Here is a 24,489-nt window from a genome sequence, read left to right on the forward strand (position 1 = left end):
TAAGGCAGAGGAGCGTCGCCCCGCTGCTTTATGCAGTGAAGGAAAGAGAAAAATAAAATGATAATATTGCAACGTTATCATTTTATTTTTCCTCTGTAGCACGGAGGGGTAGGGCTGGACTGGGATGGAGGAGGGCTATGTGAACATAAGCACGCATGACGCTTTGGCCAGCCGTGTTGGGCTGGCTAAGCAGTCGTGCACACTTTGCATTTCTCCACCAGACTGTTTTGAACAGCCGGGAGGAGAAAGTGCACAGGGCCCTACTCCCTGTCTGGGGCCCAAAGAACGGTGCTCAGACCAATCATGACGCTGCTGTCATGCTGTTGACAGCAGCATTGTGATTGGAGGGAGTCTGGAAGCCTGTGTGCTTCCGGCCGCCACTGGAAGTCGACAGCCACTGACATTCATACAGCACCCTCACTTGGGTACCCCCATGTCATGTACAACACCCACAGCCCAATCAAGCTTTTTAGCCAACAGCACTTTGTTGCTGTGTTTTTGAGCCGACAATGTCTATGTTAAACCAGAATCTACAAGTCCCGAAATGCATTTAACTATAGGTCATAAAGGTAACACTCACAGACGGTGTTAATCATCTTACGCAATTTGTCATCTAGTTTGTTAAATGCATTTTAGGCAAACGTGCCCTGCAACTGACCAAGCAGCACCTGTGCAATATCGGTTAATAAGATTTTTGTTTGTTTTTTTAAGAGGGTGGCCAAGTGCACCTTTAATGGGGCGCAGGGCTCTGCATATAATCAAAGTACATTTGGGGAGCCTTCGAAAGGCAACAAGACCGTACATTTTGTAATTATGTAACTTGCATAAGTATTAAATTAGAAATACGTTTTCACAACCAGAAAGTGTACACTGAGATGACTTCATTCGCCTTCAGCACGAGTCCTAAAAGTTATGTGTTTGCAAATGTAAACGTTATACACATATTTGGACTGTTTCTGCTTGGGACGCCAGAGCAATGTAGCTGCAACACCGAAAGTAGGATAGCGTCCGCGCCACTGGTAGGCTTTAAGGTGTCTGTGTTAAAAGATACCTCCCAAGCGAAAACTCTAACTTTTAACCTTTAAAATGTGTTTGGGACGCCCGTCCTTATATACTTTGGAACTGTTTGGCCAATCTGCACTAAATTTGCAATGCTCCATGCTTGTGTTATGAACATTCTCACCCTCCCCCCGCCTCCACCAAATGTGTTGCACTTTGGTCAAGGGGAAACAAATGTATTAATGATTCATTAAACAGCATGAATTATGACATAAGAGGTCAACCTTCACTGAAGGGGAGCAACTGTACCTGTAATATATTTCACCATCATTCATTAGGCTAAGCAGTCCACAGCTGTGAGGCAAGACTGCTGGATGGTTGAATGAAATGACAAACTCCAGTGTTCTGGACGTCATGAGTTCAAATCCTGTGAAGGCGAACTCATCCTCCAGAGTTTGGTCATTTGAGTACTGAAACGCCTGTAAATTACAACACTTTGGAACAATAGTGCGGTATTCAGGGTTATATAAGTTATACAAAGCTATTATAATAGAAGATCTTTCAAGGAGTTACAGATGCTAAAAGGGTTGAAAAGGAGAACATTTATTGAAGCCTGAAGAAGATATTTTGATGACTGGAATGACAGAGCACCCAAACACAGCAAACCCAATACAATTATCCACTGTATGTTACGCACACCGCCTAGTACCACCTGTGTGACGCGCCATGGGTGTTACTATAAACAGCTTGTATGCACTCCGCCTAATGGGTACTTGCTAATTAATTCATCAACAAAGCACATTAGCTGAAATAATAACAATGTAACGGCAATTACGTCTGCACTTACAATTCACATTACCAAATTTACTGACGTATAAGACCAACATAAGCAAACACATGGTCATTTGCCAAAAATGAAGATATGCTGGAGAAAAATGGCAGTTCGCTTACTGTTTACAAACAAGTTATCCATCAACTTCTGGAACAGAAAGCCAGCTGATGCCAAACCAAAAATAATGTACAAATAGTGCAGGGATACTCGGAGTACAGCCCTGGGGCCACCTGAAGCCCTCCTGACCCTTACATGCGGCTCCATGGTAAACAGCACTGGGCTGCTGCTCACTTGACAGAGCACTAACATTCGGCAAGATGTTAAATGGGTAAACATTTATTTACACATTGACTATAGTAAAGGAAAAGAAACAAAAAGGTCCCTGAACCAAATATGTTTAGGAACAGGTTATTTTTCAAAGACATTGTGCAATAAACAAGTGGAAATATGATAAATTCTCTTCAAAATTCAATAGAATACATTTCATTAACATGCAGAAGCATTTCACCTTAGTACATTCGACAATATCACTGCACTGGGAGGGCTTTATTAGAAGTCATTGCTTTCAGACATGAATGAATAAACATTCATGCATCCCCGCACCCTGACCGCAATGCCACTGGCCAACTAAGAGGCAAGTCATTTGTCACGTGCACTCCGAGGGTGGCCTGGGTTGATTTTAAATTTGGAACAATATTACAGTTTATTAAACACAAGAGAAGGTTCTGTACAGGGCATATCCTGAACTCATTTGCTTCAAGGTGTGCTCATATATGATCCTATGAAAGTGCCCTTTTTGTATGGTTACTCCTACACTTTTTTCTCCAGTGCTGCTGGTTATGGCTCTGAGTGCACTGAAGCCTGTTAACCAGGCCCCAGTGCCAGTGTTCTCTCTCTAATTAAGATCAACGTGAATTGGTATCCCCAATTAGCAAGGACTTTACCCCCCTTATGATTCACTGGTAAATGGTGTCAGTGGTGCCCAGGACATAGGAGTGAAAGCAGTTGCCAGGGCCTGAAGCACTGAGTGTGCTACCCTGAGTGAGCCAAGCAAACAGATGACAGCAGTTCTTCCTTTTCAGATTGCAGGAGCAGTGTAAACTGCTCTAACTCGACTTTGCCCTCACCATGTACGGCAAGGTCAAAGCAATATTTTTAATAAATGCCAGTCACTCCTAAGGTAGGCCTCCAAATCCAGGGGACAGGTTGTAATATATTAAAGGTGTAGACATATAAGTGCAAGCTTGTATGTCCCTGTAGCCTCTTTCCGTTAAGGGTTATTAGAAGTGGTCAGGGGGCCATAAGATAACATGGGCAGGCACCCGGCCATCCCGAGGTTGCCAAATCCATTATGGTCCCACTGAAAACTGTTGTGTTTGGTATCAAATTACTTGACTCAGAAAATCTGACTTTACCCCCAAAGTCATATTTAATGTGGCATGCACCCAGGTGGCAATATTTGAGATTGCCCAATGACTGCCCTATCTTCTCTTGCGCCCTGACTGGCAGCCTGCAGCTGCAGATACAGGAATCTGACCCCTGCCAGGAGGGGTGAACACTCCAGGAGTCAGAATCAAAGGCCTGCCTGAGTGGGAGGTGTCACCTCCCTCCCTGACATGATCGCTAGTGAAGTGGCAAGGTTTAAAGCTTCAAAACCCACAACGCGTCTGACATGCAATTAGACCGGCCCCCAGAGGAGGACAAAGCCACCCCTTCCCCGAACACATTTTCACCCAGGCAGGCTGGAAAATTGGGTAGTCGGGAGGCACACACTCCAAAAGGCTAGCCACACACCTAGGGTAGGCTATCTGGTCTGTACAACCGTCGATGGGTTCTGCCATTCCTAAAAGTGGCAGAATTGAGGGTTCTGGGTAGAAAAGGTGACCCACATCCCCAGATGTTGTCACCTCAAGGTGGATTAGTTGCTAGGGTTAGTAGCCCCATTGGCTAATTGTACCCACACTCTTAAGGCTACTAAATCTAGGACACAGCTGCCACCAGAACCTCAGATCTGATGAACTCACAGCCAAAGAACAAAGAGGAGACCCGTGACTGTGTCTTCAGGACCTGCACAAAGCAAAGGTGCGATAACCTGTGCCTGTGGCAACCATCCTGTGACTGCATGACCATGACTCATTCTAGACCATAGACTGGCTCCAAAGGAAAGAGGGACCACTTTGCAAGCCAAAGGCAGCTCCTGTACTCCTTTGGACTAAAGATACGAGTCCCCTAAAGCCTGCAGGTAAAATGCATTCCCGAAACCAAAGAATCACTGGCCCGCCAAGAGAGCACCCAAAAGTAAATGGTCTAGTGCATTGTGGGAAACATAGTCCTGATCACCAGCAAGGTGGCTACTGTTTTCTCCTGGACTCCAGGACATTGAAGTAATTGAACGCTGCCTTTGCTACTACTGAGGGCTTGTTGGTGGCCAGCCAGGCTACCACCACCTTTGTAGGATCTTGTAAAGCAAGGGAGCTCCACAGCATCTTCAACTAGCTGCCCCAGTGATCCCGGTTGTTGAGTTTTTGCATCCGTTTCCTCACCAGCACTGTCCAAGCAGCAAAACCAGCACTCGTGGCTCCTGTGATCAGCACCAGGGACAGCCAGAACAACTCTGCACCTGAGTCCCATGAGCCAAGTAAAATTGAACTGACAGATGAAGCCTGGTCCTGTGACCTGCATCACCTTATCCCACAGTGGTTTCCACTGGACTTGACCTGCAAGTGACCGAGTGTCACTAGTGTGTTTTCCCATTGATTGCAACATTATCGTTTTGCAGAGGTTAAATGCACCGATTTATTTTTCCTTTAAAAATCTACAATTTATCAGATTGTCTTTGTTTTGGTGTCTAGAATTACGTAAAAGTACGCTCTATTTGTATAAATTGTTGTCAGATTTCTTTTGAGATGGTCAATTACTTATCATCCATGTTGGTACTCTGAAATGCTCAACACATGTTCCTCTAGTAAAGCCTGACTGCTCGCTGCCACACTACTAAGACTCAGCTAGGAATTTATTAGTGTGACTCCAAAGGACCCAGTTTGGGGTAATGTGAAGATATTACATAGTGAAGCCTAAACGGTCTCAATTCATATATAACCCTATTTCCTACAGTGATAATATAGAAAAAGGAGGCAAAGTCAAATCAGAAAATTGCCTAGGATCACACACTTTGGCCCAGTGAGAAGGTCATGGTTGGATGCTAGTTTTTCTAGTTCCACATCATGCAGTTCAGCCACTAAATGAGTAGCTATTTCTCTCTCCCATTTTACATCAAAAGATAACACTTTGTCTTTAATTCTTGGTGCATGAGTTTAGAGCACAGGTGGCAGACAGAAGCCACATGAATGCTCAGTTTGTTTTGGGCTTGAGGATGCAAAAGAACTTTGAGCTGTGCCAGAGTGAGGCATCCTGGTATGAGCCTTCCATAACTCACCCGCTCCATCACATAATGGCAAGTAAGAGGACAAGGGATTAGGAAGATTATTATTTGACTCTCAAAATAATTCCAGGACTCACTACCCACACCATGTATGGACTTTACCTCCCCACACCCGATGGCATCAATGTATCCCTTGGGTTTGACACAGGCCGTATTTTTTGGCCCTCTGGTAAATGTTTACAGTACCCATGAACTAGAGGAAGGTAACACCTGGGGTAACAAATGTAGTCAAACACTGAGAATTTCCTAAAGTTCAATTTGATGGTACACCACTAGTACATTTGTTGTCAAAGCTATCTACCTTTCCCCATCATGTCAGGCTACTCTTGTATTTTGGCAAAGGATGACGGTCAGCTAAAAGTTTGTTTGTTTAAAGATCTGAAATCTCCACATAACCTCAGCCTCCTGGACTTTTGGAGAACGATAACAATAGGTGAAACCTATTCAGACAGATGCAACTGTTATATTATTCCTTCTTTGCTCATGCCTTTTAACATTGAGGTTTACTTTTTTACAAACACATTTGTATGCATTTGTGAGCTCAACAGGAACCTCTCAAACTTTAACTTTGAGCTCATGTGAAAATACTTTCAACACACTATCAAATAGTCTTCTACAACCATTCTTATACTTTTGAAGAATGTGTAATACTTCATTGTTAAATGTTGTGTTGCAAGATATGCAACCCAAAGATTCTGATCTTAAAATCATACCCAGATTTCTTTTAATGTCACAAGCCTACCAAATGTTTCACTCTTTCCTGTGTGAATTTTACACACTATTCGGTGATCCTTAAGTTGTATGGTGGCAACAAACACACCAATGATGTCAATCAACCTACCGCCATAGGCAAAGGTTTGAATATCAGTTTCCTCCAATTGATTGTGAATGCCGAGCCAGAATGAGCTAAAACTTGTAGCATTGTCCCATCAATGTGTACATCACATTCAGGGGAAATATCCTATCCATGGACACTATAAATATTCTGGTTATCATCTACCTTCCCCTCTTCAAGATCATGCATCCAAAGACCATCCTCCTTCTAAATTCATTTGAATAACTTTCTATTTCCTAGAATGCATTCTCTTCAAATTATATTCTCACAAACACTTGAAAAGGACCAACCTTCTGCACTTAAAAATTACGACCTGATGGTTGAAAGGTTTTTACCATTGAACACGAGTTCTCGAACCACATCTGTATAGTTTGTTCTTTCCTCTCATTTTGAAAAACAACTAATCCTTTTCTGAGTATTTAAAGGGCAGGTGGTAGTGACATTTAAAAACATCCTTCTTTATAATTGCGCCAAAATGCAGCACACAATGCTACAGAACAGGTTCTGGATAAATAATATTAAAGGTTAAGACAATTAAAAACCTTGAGAAAGACCTGCTTCTGGGCACTTTAAGTTTTAAAATGTTGGCTACTTAGGATTTAAAATGGCGAATTTAAGCTTCAATAAGTATGTGTATGTAGAAGTACTTATGCTACAAGATTTGTTTGTTTTTGGGTGTGTTGGATGTGCACTTCCCAACAGTAGAGAACCTGTCTCTGATGACAGGTAATGGAGAATGGCTGCTTCCCCTTCCATGCAGACCTGGGGGAAGACTGATGTTTAATGGCAGTAGCATCTATAGTCCAGTCACACAAGAGTTTTTGCCGTGCCAGACTACAGAGAAGGCCTAAAACCTCAGGGTACACTCGTTGCAAGGGATCCTTTACTGGTTCCATTTCATTCAATAAGCACCATTTATTATTTTGGGAATAATCTCGGGAGGTCAAACAATGGGTATTTGGTTTTGGCTCCCTAATTTTCGAAATAACATTGTATTAATAATGTCGTTCTAATTTCATCATTTTGATTTTTGTTTCCTTCTGCTTCATAGCAAGTGACCTCACCCTAGTTTTTTAATACTTTTTTCCTTTTGGGGGAGTCCTCGGTATTTTTTTTTCACTACCTCTCATCTTTCTGTTTTAAAAGTAACCCATAATCGTCGATTTTTTATCTTTTTGCCATTTTTTCCCCCCCAGCATTTTCAGGACGATTTTATTTCTCGAAATGTTTTATCCCACTGTGGGTGGGAGTTCTAATTTACTGGAGTGTGTTTTCTAATGTTAAAACATTTGTGTGTGTTAGGCAGTTTTGGTCAGATTCTTAGCAGGGTGGGCTCCAGCTCACCGGATTGTCCCTATTGAATCCAGGGTCTCTGCGCAAGCAGGAGAATGACCATATCCGTAATAACATGTATAATACATTTTAGCATTTTTTTTGCACTTCTCCTGCTATTCACCAGAACTTCAAACCAAGACAAGGTAAAATACAGAGTGTTTTGGAAGGCAGCCAAGATTGTCGGATGCTTACTCCATTCTTTGTAAATCATGTTGCTCTTACAGTGAATAAACAGAAGTATTCAATATCAAGTAACAAAGTGTACTCCCATTTTAGGCATCAAGTTAGGGGGGAGTCAGAGGTCGCAGCTTCAGCCTGCAACCCCTGGCTTGTATTTGTGACCCTTGGGTAGAGGCATAACACCACCCACTTCTGCGTACTGGGGCATCCATTGATAAACAAGTTGATTTCTTGTTTAGAATGCTCTGCACCAACACTTGAGCTGCTCAGCTCTACTGGTGAAGGAGGCAGATGGGCCCTTCACCCTGGTTATTGCCTGGCGAGGGAAGCCAGAGGGAATGGGGAGCTCTTGGTGAGCCCAATAATCCCACCTGCACACATGCTGTGCACCACCAATTTAGCACGTAGGACCTCTGACCAGAGAGCTGATAAAGAGCAGGAAGACCAGAAGCTGGCATGAGCGGGGATACATATATATGAAGGTTGAGTGAAGTATAGGAACTGAGAAGGGGATAAAATGGTGGAGTCAAGTTAAAGACATAAGACAAAACAATTGAAAAACTGATGAGGCATGAAAAAGGGAGAAGTAAGACAGCTAAGAGATGGGAAGAACTAGAAGGAGAAAGAACGTGATTGATAGAACAAAAGAGACTACTTACTAATAATGGCTAAGGACAAATATTAAGGGGAAAACCAATAACGCAAGTTGTTGAAGCAAAATGAAAGGAAAGGAAAATACCCACATGTAAAGGAACCAAGAAAGAAAAAGAAAATAAGTGAAGGACTGATATTATAGACAATGCAGATGGCAATACAGACCCGCAATAGCAATTATTACACACAGTTGGGAGAAGGATTGGTGTAAACTGGTTTGAGGGGGCTTTAAGACCTCAGATTACAGGATATGAGGTGCACGCAGCCTTGCATGGGATTTAGGGGTGGAGGTATGCGCAAATGGGCCACAGAGGGATTGGTGATTACAGGCTCAAGGGGCCTATATGCAACAGGTAAAAAGTGAGAACTGTGAACACATGAAGGAGGTTAAGTGTAAGAGGAGAATAGGAATCACCTATACCCAGGTGTGAGTGGGGTGTGGCCTTAAACCTACTGGCATCATTCTTTAGAGATAGATCCCAACTTGTAACCATAGGAAATTTTAGATCTGAACCCTTCTCGCTGCCTCGTGGGGTGCCACAGGACTCCTCTTCGAGCCCAATGCTTTTTTAATTTATACATCTCTCTGCTGGCCAGACTGATTTGATCATTGGACTTCAGGCAGTATTGTATGCAGATGATACACAGGTCATTGTATCTCTCTCGAAGGGCTTGGTAGCCACTGCAGCCAACATTAAGAACTGCATGAAAGCAGTGGCCTTAAGGATGAGTAAAAACTGCCTAAAGTTGAATGGCAAAAAAATGGCAAAAAAACAAGGTATTACAGTTTGGAAGTCAACATCAACAGGGAATCAGACTTGGTGGTCAGAGGAGTTAGGGACACTACTCACCCCTACCAATGTAGCAAAAAATGTAGTAACCTGGATGGACACTGAATTAACGTCTGAGCGACAGATCGCCCATACAGTAGCAACTGGCTTCTGGATTATTAGAACACTAAAGAGGAACATTCCTTATAGTCCTTATATGGCCTTTGCTCTTCGAATGAGCTATTGCAATACTCTTCTACTAGAATCTAATAAGACCACTTTAGCTAAATTCCAACTTTTGCAAACTTCCACAGCAAGACTGATACTGGATATCCCAAAATATATGTCTGTTTCCTGTGGTCAACGTATGCTTCACTGGCATCCTGTGCAGAAATGAGTGATGTTTAAGGCCATGTGTATTGTGCATAAGGCACTATGGGGCACATTATGACATTGGCTGTAAGCGCCGCCTACCACCGCGGTGACGGCCGCCAAAAGACCGTCGCTGCGGCTAGCATCCGTCAGCCAAAATATGACCACAGCTGGATTTCCACCACAAGAAGGGCAGGAATTTGGCTGTGGCCATACTGGCGGACGGTGTTAAGGTGGCACTGCTACCACCATCAGCGCCACGCCACCAGCAGTGCCACGCCAGTAGACCGCCGCCAGCCATATTATGTCAAATAATACGGCCTGGCAGTGTTCTGCTGGCAGACGCTGCTGGCAGTAGAAGCGCCCCGTCCCCTGCCGGAAGACCCCCTAGATGCAGGTAAGTCGGGTTTTCGACAGGGGATGGGGGTGGGGGATGTTGTGTGTGTGGGGCTGTGTGCATGAATGTGTGAGTGTGTGCGTGAATGCAAATGTGTGTGTGGTGTTGTTTGTGTGTGTGTGTGTGTGTGCATGTGTGAGAATGTGTGTATGAATGGAAATGTGAATGTGTGTCTGCGTGTCAGTATGAATGTGTGTACGGATGCATGCATGAATGAATGGATGGATGCATGTGTGTATGAATGCGTGTATGCCTGTGTGAATGCGTAGTGTGTGCCTGCGAGTGTGCGTGTATGGGGGGTATTGGAAGGTGGGGAGCGTGGATGGAGGGGGGTGGGGAGTGTAAGGGGGAGTCTGGGCCTGCTACCAGTGACTGGGAAGGAATTTCCTGTCACTGGTAGCGCCTACCGCCATGGTTTTCGTGGTGTTACGAACACCACGAAAACCATGGCAGTAGGCAGGGTTAAAATGCCGCCGCCAGTATAGCAGCGGCTGCTGGGTTGGAGATTGTTATCTCCGGCCCGGCGGCTGCTACCGCCATGGCGGTCGGTGTGGTATATTGGCAGGTCGGTTTCAGCCAACTTGCCAATGTCATAATGTGGCGGTATGTACCGCCAGCCTGTTGGCGGTACTACTACCACATTTACACCGACCGCCGGGGTCATAATGACCCCCAATATGCCACTGCAGCAGGTGGAATCAAAGATGTTTCAATGGTATTCCTCACAAAGATCTCTTTGATCAGCAATGCAGAACCTGGTTGCTATTCCCAGAGTGTGCAGGAAGAGATGGGGAGGAAGAGCTTTTTCGGTGGCAGCTGCCAATATTTGGAATTCCCTCCCCCATCACCTACCGGGATTAAATTTCGCCTGCCTTTTAGAAAAGTCTTAAAAACATGGCTTCTCTTTGTAATATCCTGGCATGTGCCTAGGTTGTGTGCAGGACATTTTGGCTGTACTGTTTTCGTTAACTTCTGTAAAGGGATGGGGAGGGAATAGCTCAGGGTTAACACTCAGTACCTAGACACCTTAGGCCACTGCTGCGCTCTATAAATATAGTATTCATTCATACAGAAAAGTGGAGGTTATGAAAGGGGTACTCAGTGACCCAAAAATCCCAAGTTGTTCACTTTAAATATGAGTAGCTGCGGTAGCTATGTGCAAATGAATAACAGGGGCTAGTGTCATACAGGTGAGATGAAGCCGGATCCACAGATGATGGGCTAGGTGCGCATCAATGGGGAAATCATAGCTCATACAGGTTAGAGGTGCTATCTGGATAAAGGTGAGATGAGCAGGCGCATACAATTAAAAAGGGTCAGGGTGAGAAGGAGTCAGATGCACACCACCAAGAAGAAGGTAAGTACACACAGGTAAGAATGTGACCTAGGTGCACACATACGAGATGGCGCTGTACATGTACACATTTGAGAAGCAACCTAATGAATGGCGGTTTAAGAGACCTGGGTGCACACAGGCGAGAGGTTTCTAGGTCTACAAATGTGAGGCATGGTAAGGTGGTATGGTTCATCCACCAGCAAGATATGACCATGTGCACACGGGTTTAGAACAAAACCGAAAGTAGTTTATTGTTTAACATTTTTGAATAAAATAACAAAAGGCAACAAACTTTGTGTCATGCCCTATCTACACACAACTAATAAAATTGGATTGGTAACAGAAAGTTTAACATATGACCAGGGAGTCCAGATCCATACCAGATATGTAGGATAACTCCATAAATTATATTTATATGGAATTAATCTAAATGCAACTTACTTAAAGAGGAGTGTTACCCTGAAAATGTGGAGCAGATCATTCCCTCTTTACCTATAGTGGATACTTATGTTGTAAAACAAAACAACTATAATTTGTAGCAACCACAGGCTTAGTATAAGCTAAACAAATCAGTTAATAAAATTGATATGGTTTTCCCAGAATAGGCATCTAGTTTCCCAGTGTGACCAGGCAGTTATGATGGAAGAAGGACAAGGGATAAAACGTGTGAGGTGAGTGTCTGCACACTGTTGCAAATCTGAGGTGGCATGGCCGGGGAAAAATGATGAATTGGGCCTCGGCCCAAACGATTGCCAGTGGCTGCGGTTAATTCAAGCATTCCATCCATCACTTTGATGATGCTACCAATGATGCCTTAAGTGCGATGGGTATGCCCAGACCTGGGTCCTGTGCTCCCTCTGCCACTGGAACCAAGTTATACCTGTCTGATGAGCCCAAAATCAAGGTGAAACCAGTCATGAGTTGCTTGTGTAATGGTTCAAGGAGAACTTGGCCTGGGAGTTCAGGCTGCTCTGCTCCTATTGGAGCAGGGTCAAAACTGATTTACATATGGCTGTGTGCAATCTGATGTTGTACGGTTGGTGAAAAACAATGTATTGGGATGAGGCCCAAGTGAATGTTGGTGGTTGAGATTAATTTAATCATTCCATCCATCACCTTGTGGCTGGGGCTGTGAGCATACAGGCTCAGATGAGGAGAGCCTGTGCATACGCAATTCCCAGGGTCTGCTTTTGATTAATGACTATGCTTTTGTGACACAACCCATACCGTGTGGGGTTTATTCCTTGGCATTTAGTGGTTTTGCCTGGCCATGTGGAGATGCTGCCTGGGCTCTGGAAGCTCTATCTGGGCTTTTGAGGCAATGACTAATGTTCTGGTTGTGTCTACACAAGTGGTGATCATGGCTAATAAATGATGGTGGTGCCTTCACAGGTCTAGCTATGACGAAGCATTTGAAGCAATGTTTGGGACTAGGATAACTGAGGTACACCTATTATGGAATGTTCCCCTGGTAAAGGATGGCGGTGCTCCTGGCGTTTGAAGGTTGTACCCTTGTAATACCGCGTAGCAGCCTAGTCAGCATATAGTTGATATTAGAACATTGGAATGCTGGGGGCTCCATTGAAAACAATGGAGTGCTGCGGGCTTTTACAGGCCGGTAAAAGCCAGCAGCGCCAACATTCCAATGTTCGCTTTGTTCACAGCAACAGCTGTGAACAAAGCCTCACGGAGCCCGAGGGGATTTTAATCCCCTCGGGCTCCGTGAAATTTTTTTTTTTTTAATAGAACATTCTGCCCTGTGTGGCAGAATGTTCTAATAGCCTTAGAACCCGCCGTAGCGGGCTCTACCGGCTATTAAAGTCCCTCAACCTTGTTAAATGCCCTCGCCTTCGGCTCGGGCATTTAACGCGGGGAGCGGGCCTTTAATAGCCGGTAGAGCCCGCTACGGCGGGTTCTAAGGCTATAGTAAAAGTGCACTTCTTTAGTTTCCTATCATTATTGCAAAATATAGGTTTTATAATTGTCACGCTGTAACGATGACAGGGTCAAAGATCACATAATATATTTTTATGTGATGTCACCAGCATCATCAATTTTCTGGTGATGTCACTTTCTGTGATGACGCCTTGGATCAAAGTACACTTGTGCTACCCCCTAGCATTTTGGTGAACCAATGCCCATGTTTACAGTTTCAAACCTTACCGCGCCTGTCTATATAAGCCTGGTCAGCTCGACCTCGCTACCTTTAGAAAACAAATACACAATGGTTTAACTTAGTTATTTAACTCAATGCAACAGTGTATAAGGTCACTGGCTCACCCATAATGCACAAATACTACTTAGTAATCACCAATTGCCTAGGAGAGAGTGAGAGACCGGTCATCATAGGAAATACTTTTATTTTTTCCATTTTACATATGGCAGTAGAGCTGGAACAATTTTCAGAGTGGGGGTGCTGGTGACGGGTGTGATCTCACGAAGACTAGTGAATAATCCTAGTACTATTTAAACAGTGAGTTTACCAAATAGGGCAAAGCCTAGCTGCTAGACAGTTTGGGAGACTAGTGATGTCAAGTAGTGCTATTCGGAGCGCACTTTCACAGCGCATCGCTTAAACATGGTGAGGAAGGGTCCTGCGACTTGTAGAGCGCATTCCGCAACACGATAACCTCTTTCTGCTACTAAATGAGGCGAAACAACCACTGACAGCCAATTTAGTCCTGACTGGGAAAGAGCAAGATCCTCATGCCTGTTAACAACGTGAGCCGGTATGTAGTAACGGCAGACCTGGAGACCTATGGTGTATTATAATGAACTGACGCGGTGATCCTTCCTTATTCAACTTACTCGTTTTTGCCCCTTGGGGTTAGAGTGACCAATTATAAAACCTTGCCAGTAGTTTGGAACAAACAGATCTGATTGGCTCTCAAGGGATGATCTCCATCTGTTCTTGTCCGTTTCTTTCCAGTTCTCCCTCTGCCTTCCTCCCTGACTCACCCTCTACCCAAACTTCGCTCTCTTTCTGGTAATGTAACTGGGAATTGGGAAATTAAATGACATCACTCTACTGGTGGTGGTGTGCTAAGTCTCACCATGGCTATCCGGGACCACCACAGTTTGTATACAAAATTGCTCAGAAAAGGACAAGAGACAACTCTAATAGGGACTTCAATGATACTTTTCTATTATGGTTCCCTAGATTGACAAGACATTGTTCTCTGCAGCCCCAAAAAGAATTACATTCCCAAAAGAAACATTTTGTGACCAGTTTGTGCGATTTTACAAATTGCCTCGTTTTGAAACAATGAACCACATCAAATATACTTATCATCCCAAGTACTGCATCGAGAGTAGTGTGGTGATCAGGAATACAGTGTTTTGTAAACTCCAAGCCACGAGAACTGTGTGTCCGGAGAAACAGCACAGCATAGAGCTGGTCTGAAATTAAATAAAACTCCTCAGTACTCTATTACAGATCTGCCTTCCTTAAAATAGTGGGAAAAACCTAAACGTACAAAATACTGTCAGAGGCGTTAGTCCTATTGGTTACTAGGGAGACAAATGAGGACTACTACTCCCAGAATGCACATGGGTTTTACATAATTAAGCCCAGACTGAAGCAACGGTGTCCAGCTGTTGTGAGCCAATCTGACAACCCTTACCTTGTGACTCACTTACGCAGAGTCATCACTGGGCACGTCCCTTGCAGCATAAGGCAGATGCTAAGCACCACCCTGACCCAGGGGCGTAATGACTATTGAGCCCCACCCCCCAACCCCCGCTGCAAAATTCATGGAGCCCCCGCCCCCGACCCAGTAAGGAACTCTTAGGCCAGGAGCCCTGCTTCCCCTGCACCGTGCTGGCCATGCTGAAGGGGCCCCCTGGACCCTGGGGACCCCCCGGACCGCAGGGAATGCGGGGGCTAATGTTAGGCCACTGGGCCTAACACCATCAACAGCACCTTTGTTAGGGTGGATGCCGGCACGTCCCGGTGAGTATAAATCAGTAGCGTAGAAAAACTGGAGCCCCCGCCCTACACACTACATAGAAGGGCCCCGCTCTGGACTCCGTCAGCAGCTCTCAGACCAGGGTACTTTCCTGAGGAGCATCGCGGGGACTGCGGGGGCCACTGGTATAGATGCGGGCGCAGACTCCTACGGTCAGTAGGTGTGCTTAGCCCAGAATCACTCTAACCAACCCACGAATCATCCCCCTTCCAAGTGACTTGTGACACACGAACCGTGATTGTCTAACTTAACTGGTTTGGGTGTTATATATACCTGAATTTGGACTAACAGTTTATTTATTATAAAATGGGTACTGGTGGTTATGTAATAATTGTTGTTTGCTTTCACCATGTATTAATGGGTATAACAAATCATATTTCGTTAATTTGCACTAAGGAATTTGCAGTTTTGGTAAAGAACCTATCTGTATGTGCTGACATTAAGTGCCATATTCCCGAAACGCTTATAACAAGGTGCTCATGCACCCAAAGAACAGGATTGAATGATCATAAACTGACTCTCATCCAGCAGTTAAGGGCCAATTAAGCAAACAAGTAGAATCCTCAGTTTGTGTGCCTTCTGTGGGAACAGATGAAAAGATGAATCATTACCATGAATGGAAAATACTCTGAAAAAACGATGTAGAATGAACGATCAGAACATATAACACACACAATGGCGCTCTTTGATGCTCTTTCCTAAGTAAAGAGGCAAGGCATGCAGGTCAACCGCGCAATTTAGCATTTTAAATGATGTGTGGCGACAGTGAGTTTTTTTCAGATACAAAGCTGTACATTTGGCCCCAGAATTATGCAGGTGGTAATGCTGCATATATGTTGCTTGCTGTGATGTGGTTTCCCCTGAATAGCTGATCAAATTTAAAGTAATTAAATTAAGCAATTATTTTTCTTGACAAGTCTCAAACGTTTCCATACTGTAAAAGCATGCAAGCGTGTTAAAGTGCACTCCCTTTGCGGACACAGAAATGAAAACAAAGATCAACAAATTAGAAGAAATAGCAGAAGTTTATCATAGGGAGCTGGCCTTTGACCTCCCAGAGTCTTAGAAAAACAGAAAGGGTTAAACACACACTGTAAGGGCCTCTTCATAGCTGATATGCAACTTAACGCCCAAATGTTTGTCTGGGGATGCTGTAGCGGCCTCTACCCACTTCGCACCCCCTCTGCACCCCAGGACCTTAAGTTACAGCGCCTCTGACGACCATATTATCTCAACTTTGCTGTCCCTAGCGCGGCTTGCAAAATATATATTTTTTCCTCAGCTCACGTAGTGCTGTACCGACACCCAGTGGTACATGCAGGAACAGCACGGGCTGCTAAAGCCTGGAGAACAGTGTTTTTGCACACTGCACGAGTTTATCCTAAAACCGCCATACAAAAGCTCCGGGGGCGAATGGTGGTTACACCACCCAAATAAATGCATGTTCCATTAAGCACTTGGGTCCAAGGGCTGTCAGTCCTTGCGACTGTAGACCCTGGGAACCCAGGTTTGAATTATAGTCTCAGCGATTGGCTCAACATCGTGTGGTTGTGGGCAAAACACTACACCTCCCCGAGTCTAAAAACATGTGGACTATGATGTGTGAATTGTCTTTGAGGCTGCTTCCCATTCCCCCAAGTAATGACCAGCACTTTGTTGCTTTTTAGCAAAAAAAATAATAAGCATTGCATACAGATGTGTTGCTGTCAATGTTAGTTTGCAACTGGGATGTGAAGCATTGAAGACACAGAAGCTGGGCTCTCACAACGTTTGATGTATTTATTTAAACTGAACTTACCTCTCTCTAGGTTCAGACACAAACACACATACACAAAAAAACTTGCTGTTTCAAACTACTCACAACTTGTGAATCGCAGGAAGGGACGCGCTAAACACGCCCCTTCCAAATGTTTCGTTATGCTTTCCTAGGCCTGCAAGTCAGTAATGTATGGCACATTTGCAAAATGGGTTTAACAGATTTGCAGTTGCAAACCTTGTGATTTAGCAAATTCCAGGCTTTGCAACCACTAAATGGCTTCATATGTCAGCCCTAAGAGTTCGTATGGCTTTGTGGCCACCCAGTTTGATGCTGTCCCGCACTTCCTCATCACACTGTTTTGTTGTTTTAGTAATTTGCTTTCAAATAAACCCCAAGCACACAATAGAGTTGTATGGGATAAGCATCAACATGATGGGCTCCTCTTGAGAAACAAATGTTCCATGCAAAGGGCTTTGCTGCTGCTTAGAATTGGGTTTATGCTATATTGAGGAACTAACATAAAAATAAAAAATCTTGAATTGACCCACACATACAAATAATTGCTCAACTGGGACATTAACCCACCCAGCTATCTTACTGTTATTGGAAACTATGGCCTACAGGATACACACAGATTACTACAGCAGACGTTCAACCACCTGAGCAGTCTTCATTGGGCCTGTAGATATACCTTCATTGGGCCTGTAGATATACCTTCATTGGGCCTGTAGATATACCTACAGTAGGCAAATTATCTGGGGACAGGCACATATGTGCACAGGCAAAATCGTGCTTCCACACAATGGCCGCTGGCGGTAATTGTACTTCATTACATGGGCTGAGCTAAGGTGGAAGAATGGTGATGCTGTGGAGAACATCAGACTGATGGGTCAAGCAAGGTCTTTGTGGTCCTTCAGGTCTGCTGGTGGAAACAGAGACTCACAGAAACCCCCAAGCCCTGGAGCATCTCGGGCATGCCTGCAGGGCAGACGGGAAACCCGATTCCCCCACTATACTGCGCATGCGTGGAGGACCAGTGGAGACCCTAGAGCAGTGATACTCAAAGTACGGCCCGGGGGCCGCATGCGGCCCTTTTGACCTTTACATGCGGCCCCCAGAGCAGCAGTAGCACTAGGCTGCTGTTTACTGAATTTAACAGGGGACACTTTATCTAAACATAATAGAAGATAAGGAAAGAAAGTAAGGAATTTGTCCTGCACCGCTTTAACTGCAGGAACACTTTCATTCTTTAAGAAACCTCGCAGCAAATGTATATAACTATAAGTGTTCTTAAAAATTCAAAACGTGTATTTCATTTATTTACACACAGAACCATTAAAATTAACAGTGCATGGAGAAGTATTTTTTTAAAACGAAAGTTTCAAACATAAATTCAGAAACTTTCATTCTTCCCCCACCCCTAACATTCATTCTTACCCCCACCTTCATAACAATGTCAATAGTGAACTAAGAGGCAAGTCAGTTGTTTTCTGCACTCTTTGATTGGCCTGATTTGCTAATATACATGAACAACTTTATAGTTTATTAAATCAAACACAGGAGAATGGTTTGCACAGCACACAATCCAAAGTTATGCATTGTGAAGTTCTCCTACATACAATAATGAAGAACAAGAAGGGAACGTGAAATAAAACAATTGCCCAGGATGACACAGTTTGGTAAAGTTGGGAAGCTGGGATTAATGTCAGGTTTTCTGGTTTCACATTGTGCGATTCAGCCACTAGATCTATATGCTTTGCTGCCCCCTATTGCCACCATAACGCCACAAACCCTCCCCACCCATAGCCCCCTCCTCCCTTTCATCAGCATGCTGCTAGCATCAATGCGGCCCTCGGTTGCACCACAGAGCAAACTTTGTGGCCCCTGGGAAAATGTTTGCAAGTACCCATGCCCTAGAGTCTTAACTGGGCACTACCTTTACCTATGAACTGGGAGGGCCTACGTGCAACTTTCCACACTCACAGCTGATGTAATGTTCAGGTAACTATTACCATTACCGTGTCTTGGGAGGCCACTGGCGGTGGATGGGGCAGGAGTTGCCCAGTCTAATCTGGCCCTAGCTCTTCTACTCCTTGTAAATAGTGGCTGCTTGACAGTGGGTGGTACTTTGTTGAGGGAGGTTACCATGTTGAGAATGGCAGATTTTTCTTTTTCTTTTGTTCTAAACATTTTATTGATTCTGTAGAGACAGAACATGACAATATACAAGTAAACCTACTGACACAGCCCCCTGCCATATCACTGGCCCTATCTTGTGAGAAGAGCCCTAGTACGGCAATAGCAGTGGCTGTAGGTAGTCCATAACACAATAAACACTGTTAGCCAATTAGATAAATTGATATAACATCCAACAGTTTGAATGGGGGGGCTCACATTCGCATATAATACAAGAGTATCAGTGCAGGGTCTTATATGAGGGACATTAATTTGTCAAGCATATGCCAGATTGATTGTGTAGTGCTGTGGTTCGCAGAAGAGTTAGCTAGGTTAGGGTGCGTACTTCTGAGCTAGGTGACCCATGCCTGCCAAGTGTGATGAGATACATTACTGAGTGCCTTCCAAGCCAATAGAGTTATTTTGATTCCCACTGTGAATAGGTAGTCTGGGAGATCCATATCTTTGTCCATCAGCCCCAAAATGGGCGTTGATGGCGTATGGGCCTACATGAGGGGGAAGCTTAGGAGACTGTTCATGTTGAATATGGTCTCAAGTTGTTTATCTATGTCTTTCCAATAAGAGGAGAGACATTTTACATGAAAAGAACATATGTACTGAGTCACCAAGTGATTCACCACAGGACCAGCAGGCCACAGATTCGGTGAGGTTCAATTTGAAGAGCTTAGATGGGGTCCAGTGTAGGAAACGTGAGGCAAAAAAGCTAGTCTGGGACAGGGAAGGTATCAGTTTGTCTCTAAGTAAATTAAGGGGGATGTTGGGCAGGCCGTGTCATGCACAGTAGGCATGACAGTGTACTGAAAGTACTTAAAAAGTGTTTAAAAGTCATACACATATATGTTTAGTAGGGAGTGCTTCAGCTGTAAATACGCAAAGGAAAGGGGTTCCCCATTCGCAAAAAGATCAATACCTTGTTGATGCCCTTGGCGGCCCATAAAAGGCCTATAACGGCCAAATTCACTGCTCAGTGCCTGGGATTTGTGAATATTGGAAAAAAGCTGCCTGTTGACTAGTCAGAGCACAGATCATGTCGGGGACAATACATCTAGAGTGGGGTAAAATTAGTTTTGAAATTCCTAAAGTCGCAGGTAGCGAGTAAGGTGAAGTAAGATGGAGTTCAAATAGTAGCCAAGGGACCAGAGACTGTGAGACCGAGTCCAGCCAGCGTGCACCATGGGATGCCAAGAATGCAGCCTGGTAATCTTACTAGTTTAGTAAGTTGCAACCTCCCTTAGTAGTATGGTAAACGAAGATTTCTGAGGGTGAGTCTGGGTTTCTTTTCTGAGCAGAAGAATTTTCAGGCCAGTCTATCCACTTAATCTAAGAACTGGTTAGAAAGATACACTGGGAGCAGGCTGAATAGAAAGTTTACTAAGGGAGTTAGCATTATTTTCAAAGTCTCTATCATGCTCCACCACAAGATGTGTTTTGGTGATCATGTAGAAAGTAGATCCTTACATTTTGTGTGCCATCTTCTGCTCACTATATAGAACTGATTCAGACAAATCAACGGAAAACCAGACACCCAAGTATTTAATTAGCTTAGGTTGCCACTGTAGCCCCATCTGCCCAATGCGCGAAAGAAGTCAGTGAATGTTTAGCAGCAAGACCTCAGTCTTTGCTCTATTTAGTGACTAGCCAGAGAATCCAGAATTGCCCTGAAGTGTAGTCATGACAGCATGAATCGTCACCTCAGGGTTCTACAGGAAGATTAGTATATAGCAGTTTTGAATACAGAGCAACCAAATGGAACTTCCTTCTCCTTTGAGTTGACATTGAGCATAACTAGGAGAGGGTCTATTGCTTACAGGAGACAAATGGACAAAAGGTGACAACCCTGTTGTGTACCCTGGTGTAGGGCGAACAGATTAGAAGTTGTACCACTGATCCAAATTCTTGCCACAGGAGCAGCATACAATGTTATGACCATTGTGCAAAAGGTGTTGCCTAGGTTGTATTTACTAAGGGCTGCACCTAAAAGGGGCCAAAGACCTTTTCGATCAAAAGATTTTTGGCATTCAAAGCAACGGTGTCCGCAGCGAGCGACTTGGAAAGGGAAGCCTTTTCAATTATTTGGCAAGATAAGCAGGTGTTATCACTAGCTAATCTGCCCTTGATAAATCTCGATAGGAGCCACTCATTCCTAAATGTATTCAACCCTCCAAATCATCTTGCTAATATTTTCATGTATATTTTCGCTTCCATGGGTAACATTGAGATATGTCTGAAATTTTTTGGGTCTAATTGGTCTTGCACCTCTTTGGGAATGACTACAATGGTCGCTTTTGCCACTGACCGGTCACTTTACCGGAAAAGGAGAAGTGTTTAAAAAGGGCTTCCATATGAAGCAAAACCGTAGTCGCAAAAGTTTTATAAAAATGTATGGGGTGGCTATTCAGACCCAGGGCTTTTCCCCACGGAAAATGCTTAGTTGCCTTTAAGATCTCATCCCTATCAATAGGCCTGTTAATTGATAGTTTCTCAGACTCAGATAGCAATTTTATAGGAATGGATTGAAGGGAATCAAGACATGCTTCCTTAGATCTGAATGTTATATATAAAGCGAAGTTCTGTTTTTATGATTCCCTTTTAGATCTCGAATAGAAATGATGAGGGAGTAATTATGCTTGAATTTGATATTAGCTCCCAGGGACTTCCCAGCCTTATTCAAACTAAAGAGTCTTTTACCCTTCTGAGCTTGAACCATCAGCAAAGCTCTTTTGCGGATGATTGTGTTATATTCCTACTTAAGACCTTTGATCACCATAATCAATGAAGTGTTATTGGATTGTCTATAGAGTGTTATTTTATATTTGATCTCCTCCTCTAGATTAGAAAGGGAGCCCTTGATATTTTTGTTTTTTTTGGACATTCGGCCGATACAAAAACCTCTCAAGGCACACTTAAGCGTGTCCCAGAGGGTAACCGGAGAGGAAACCAAATTCACATTTTTCTTGAGAAATAAATCTAGGGCTATATGTATGAAAGGAGTTGCATTTCTTAACGGACCGAATCACAATTTCTGATATTAAGAAATGCTAAATCACCTTTCCATATGTACCAAGGCAGACAGGAAATCACAAAATGCAATTTCTACCCTCTAGAAATCGCATTTTGTGATTCCCTAAATACGAAATCACAAATAGGGCTTTCCTCTTTGGGATTTTCTAAACATATGTACAAAGCATTTCCTAAATGCGAAAGGGGTATTTAGGAAATGTTGTTACCATCGACTACAAGTCGATGGTAACCATGTGCAATTTTAGAAAATGCTCGCAAAATGTATTGTTTTTAAATTGCCATGTAGCGTTCACTAGGGCATTTGTGAGCTTTACCTATGCACCACTTTTTTGGGGGTGAATCAAGGGGGGTCGTAGGCCGATAGGCACCCTTGGTTTTGCATTTGCTAATTGATGATTTCCTAATACTGATTCCTGCTCTGTAGGAATTGCTATTAAGAAATCTCTGTTTTTGTACATTCCATTTTCCATTTCCTAATTAACGATTACCTATGATTTGCTACTTAGGAAACGCGAAAACAGAATTTTGAACATATGGCTTCTAGTTCCAGTGCCTTCGGAATCAAGGCATTCTGTGTTTATGCGCCATGCATTTTTTATTGTGCAGGTTGGAGAAATATTTATAGACACAGTGATTGCACATGGTCAGAGACAAGGATTGCCTCAATGGCGGCGTAAAATGTATCCTGGATAAGATTTGCATTAACTAGTAAATAACCAATTCTCGAGAAGAAAGAGTGAGGTGGGGAGAAAAAAGTGAAAAACAGACTGTTCCATTATAGTCTTCAGATATCAGTGAGTCTATGCGGAGAGAGATTAAACATCAACCTATGGGCTGTAGGAGGGCCTATATTTGAACGCCGACGGTCTGTTTAAGATTACATCCATTGGGAGGTTGAAATCGCCCCCTAAAGGATCCTAGCTGACTGCGGAAGAGAAGTTAGTTTGGCATCAAGGGTGTACCAAAAATGTGGATCGTCGTTATTGGGAGCATACATTTTCATTACATATATTTCTTCCTTACTTTGTTGCAGTCTGGCTAGGACCCATCTACTCTTATTGTCCTGCTCAGCCTCAATTATCTTGAGGCCCATGTGTTTAGTAATTACTAAATTTTTCTTGAAAAGTGAAGGCGAGCAAGCCAAGTCAGAGATCCAACTCCGCGCATAGACAGGGCATTCTTGTAGCCAATTTTTGTTTCTTGTAGAGAGCCCACGGGGCTGTTACAATATTCAGAAATCTTTTTGAGTTTTCCATGGTGGTTGAGGCCATTCATGTTAAGTCAAACCACCTTTAATGTAGTCATAATGGAGGGGCCTGTGGAAGTGTAAATGTACTGATAATTCTAAGTCAAGGAAGGTCTAAGGCAGAGTGAGCTTACCAGATACCGGTACCATACGGCAGGTAGAACAGGAGTATGGCATAGGAAAGGAGGAGAGGGAGAAGGGTGGCACAGACAAACAGGACCCTCTTTTAAAGGGGAGGGAAGGAGTCTCAAAAAACAAGGTGTGTAGCTTAGAGGCTGTGGGGCCATCGCGCAGGAGGGAAGGGGAGCAACAAGCTCGGGATGAAGGGAGCCCACTGCACCACCATAGTTTGCACAACAAAGGAAGAAGCGAGTTGAGGTGTGTCAGAGTAAGCTGTAAACAGGTCAAGCAAATAAGCATCAGCCAAGCTAGCAATTAAACTGAATCCGAATGGTGCACCGATGTAAAACAAATAGGGTAATATCAGGATGAAGGAACATATCAGGGAGAAAATCATAAACAAACAGCCCTTAGACTTTGCTGTGGGACTAAAGCCTAACGGGCTGCTTATAACGCTTGCTACAGTGAGCCAACAGCCCCATCTGGCTCATGCGAAAGTACGAAGGTAAAGTGGTACGTGTAAGAAGGTCTGTTTTTTCCAGAAACAGAGTAACATACATACATGTGTCCCAAGCAGACTAACAGGGATGCAACTGTGGAGATGCTATTGAAGAGATGCTGTAGATACGAAGGTTGTAAATTCAGGCTAAGGCACCTGAGTGTGGGTTATTGCTGGGCAATCATGTAGGAGAAGGGTATCATAGGGGTTGCAGTTGAACATCTTGGGGAAAATACCTTTAACAGAATACTCAGAGACTATTTAGTTCTCCCCTTAAAAAGTAGAAGGTGGAGGATGTCAAGGGGAGGATTCAATGGGGTGGATTAAGCCTGCCCAATGACACAAAAGTCCTTTTCCATCCTAGTCTCACAGGATAACTGTAATCATCAGGAACATCACCTGCAAATGTCGCACTACTTTCTCCAGCCGCTTGACCTTCTTCTGACACTACACTCATTCCAAATCAAGCCTGCATTGAGCTCTTAGCTAAAAGACCTAAAACTTTGCCCTTTCAGACTTGAATAATTT

The 24,489-nt window shown here is 43.8% G+C and overlaps 1 protein-coding gene across 2 annotated transcripts in view; it reads right to left on the reverse strand.

Moving 5' to 3' along the window:
* Positions 1-24,489, reverse strand: part of SARDH (sarcosine dehydrogenase) — a 460,574-nt gene that overhangs the window by 383,531 nt on the left and 52,554 nt on the right. The gene's annotated exons all lie outside the window — the stretch shown is intronic.

This window comes from Pleurodeles waltl, chromosome 6 (genome assembly GCF_031143425.1).
Source record: "Pleurodeles waltl isolate 20211129_DDA chromosome 6, aPleWal1.hap1.20221129, whole genome shotgun sequence".
Classification (NCBI taxonomy): domain Eukaryota; kingdom Metazoa; phylum Chordata; class Amphibia; order Caudata; family Salamandridae; genus Pleurodeles; species Pleurodeles waltl.